Below are 3,132 nucleotides of genomic sequence, written 5' to 3' on the forward strand. Positions count from 1 at the left end.
GTCACCCCACTCTCTTACCTCTGAGCGGTGTGCTGGCACCCATGGGTGCTGAGAGGGCGTCTGCTGACTGTTCTGAAACTCGGGGTCACTTTCCAGTCTTCCTCTCTCAGCTTTCCTGTGACGTGCAGGCCTCAGGGTGGGCTCATGCCTCTCCTTCCCTGAGTCATCTCCCTTCTCACCACCCTTCACTCACCTCCCGCCAGCGTCAGTGAATACTAGTCAGGCTGGGACTCCAGAGTGCCAGGCTTGGAAGGCCTTCTTCAACCACACATGGAAACCGAGGCCCAAAGCGGGAAAGGAACCCCTTCCCACTGCCTGTCTCCGGTATGTACCGCTGTGGAGCCAGGGGCTGTGCTGGAGCTAGGCCCAGTCCAGCTCTTTCTCCCAGCCCCCTCTGCTCTCCAGAGTCCCCAGGGGCTGCTCAAAGATGCTCCCCCTCTTTTGTGGTCACATCTCACCTGGTCTTCGTTTGCTCCATCCTCTGTGACTCTGTCTGGGATCCTTCTGGCCAAGCAGAGTCAGCCCCCTGGGAGCAGGCAGCTAACGAGCTTCAGATGTCCAGGCCAAGCTGCCTCTCGGCTGGCGGAGGCTCAGGTGCTCCTGGTGATTTCAGACGCCTGGTGAGTGGCAGTGACTCAGAGGACGCTGCCTCACAGGTTTCTTCATCCCCAGACTGGATGCAGCAGGTGCCAATGTTTAACCCCAGGATTTCTGGGCAGGGCAGTTAGTGCAAGGAAATCTGGAAACGGTCAAGGAGGCTGGAGCACAATTGCGTTTTGAACATTAGGAAATATATCTTCCTTTCAAACATTTTCTGGGCCCAGAGCTGGTCTTCCATTGAGGTAGCAGCAGAGAGGAGAAACGGGGACATGTTACTTGTTGACGGTCAGTTCCGTGGCTGTCCTGGTTTGGGCACGAGTGTCATCTTGTCCAACCCTCTCGGGAACCCTGTGAGGCCAGGACATCGTCACCCGCTCTACAGGTGAAGAGACAGGCTCAGAGAGGTGAGCTAACATGCTCAAGGTCAGTGTGGATTGCCACACTAGGTCCTAGCCCTCCTCCATCAGATCCCAGGCTCTGGGCTGCAGCAAGTGGGTTGTTTCCAGAAAACCAGGCTGTATATTGTGGTCTCAGAGCTGCATGAATGGTGAGGGCCTATGGGCTGTATGGAGTTTCAGACAGTCTGTCTTTGCAGCTGACTCACTCCTGGGTCTTGACAAGGCAGCAATTCCACATTTACAAAATAAGGGTCATCAGCTCAAGTTCTGGTGAGGTCATAGTAATTGCCAGCATCACACCCTCAGCCACTCCCCGGAGCTTCCTCCCGGGACTGGGCCCGCTGCTAAGAGCTTGCATTCCAGAGCTCTGCCACTTCTTAGCTGTGTGACTCCCGCAAGTTACTTTATCTTTCTGTGCCTCTATGAAATGAGGATGATATTAGCCCCCACCTCCTAGAGTTATGAAACCCAGTGAGTTAATATTTGTAAAGGGCTTAGACGGAGGCCCTTTTTCGACACAAAGTATACAACCAGCACATGAATTATCTGCTCCTAGGCTCAACCTTGCTGTCTAGATGTTGTCATTTTCTCTGCAGTACAGATGTGGAAACAGGGAATTCTCAAACAGCGATTCTCAAACAGGGTCTGCTTCACAATCATCTGGGGATTGGTCGAACCACAGAAGACTGAGCCACACCCAGAGCTGCAGTTCAGTGAATTTCAATCAGGGCCTGAGTATCTGCAATTCTGGCATGTTCCCAGATGCTGCTGATGTTGCTGGTTCAGGGCCCACACTTTGAGAACCAGAGTTCTCCTAGACCAGGGTGTGGCTCCTGTTAGACCAGGGTCAGCTAGGACTAAGAAATAATTTGCTCAAGAAATAATTTGCTGAGTAAGTGAATGATTATAGAGAGAACAATGTTGCACCAGGAACCCCAAAGTCCTGAGTCTTTGTCCTAAATTTGTTCCCCAAACCTATGGGACTTGAGCAAGTCATTCCTTCCTTGTGGCCTTGGTTTCCTCCTTGTCCGAGGGTCACTCTCTCAAAGGGTTCCGCAGGATGAATGGGGCCAGCACAGCAGTGACGCCAGCAGCGACAATGACCACGAGGTCTTGGGGACCGTGTCTGCTGTTCCTTTCCTCTCCAGAGCTGAGGGCTACAGCTCATACCGTTCACTCCTCAAAGCTGAGTTGGGAAGATCGAAGCTGCACTGTCCACCCCCCCACCCCCACCCCAGACCCCATGGCACTGGACAGAGGGCCCCAAGCTTGCAGTGACCACAGAGTGTATAAAGGGGCCTGTGTCCCAGCTGCTCACCTCCCACTGTGTGTCCAGTGGTTTTCTATTTCAGTTGCTATAAAAATATCACCTTTGATCTCAGCTTGTGGCTCTTAAAAAAAAAAAGAAGCCACCAACAGGCTGGGTTTTTGTCCCCCCCCCCCCCCCAGTTCCGCCTCTCTCTCACCTTTGGCTCCCTGTTCGCTCTCTCCCACTCATGCTCTCCTCTCTGGAGCACCGGCACCCTCGCCAGACAGAGCACCTTAGGAGTCAGCTTCTCTGTGCAGGTCTCCCAGTTTCACTGAATAAATGAGGTGGGTGTGAAGGCCTGTCCTTTCCCCTTCTTCTTCTCTCCCACCCCTTCCCTTCTGCTCCACGGGCCAAGAATCTCCAAGATTCCCTGCTTGGCTAGGTCCAAGCCACTTTCCAACTATTGCAAATTCATGGATTTAATCACAGCCCTGCATCTGTGAAGTCTCTGGTCCTCCCAAGAGAAGAATGAGACAGTGAAAGGGCTGAAATGTTTGCCCATTTCAGAATTGCCCAGAATTGCCCAGAATTGCCCAGAGAAGTGGCCTTTAGCCCTGATAAGTCTAAAATCCTACCTCTTGGCTTAGCAGATACAAAGACAATTCCCACACCCAACCCCAAATACCCTTGTCCCTATCCTCTCTGCAGACTTGGGAGATTCACCCATAGGTCTCCCATGCCTGGCTCTGTCATGCTCTGGTCTCTCCACTGGTCTTCCCGAGACATGTTGGACCTACTCACTCCTTTCCGAGGCCTCGGACTCAGAAGCCCTTTGGCTGAAAGTGACCTCACATACAGGGCCCCACTTGCCCTGCCATCCCTCTG

The sequence above is a fragment of the Condylura cristata genome, unplaced genomic scaffold (genome assembly GCF_000260355.1).
Source record: "Condylura cristata isolate star-nosed mole 26May11 unplaced genomic scaffold, ConCri1.0 scaffold00015, whole genome shotgun sequence".
Taxonomy (NCBI): domain Eukaryota; kingdom Metazoa; phylum Chordata; class Mammalia; order Eulipotyphla; family Talpidae; genus Condylura; species Condylura cristata.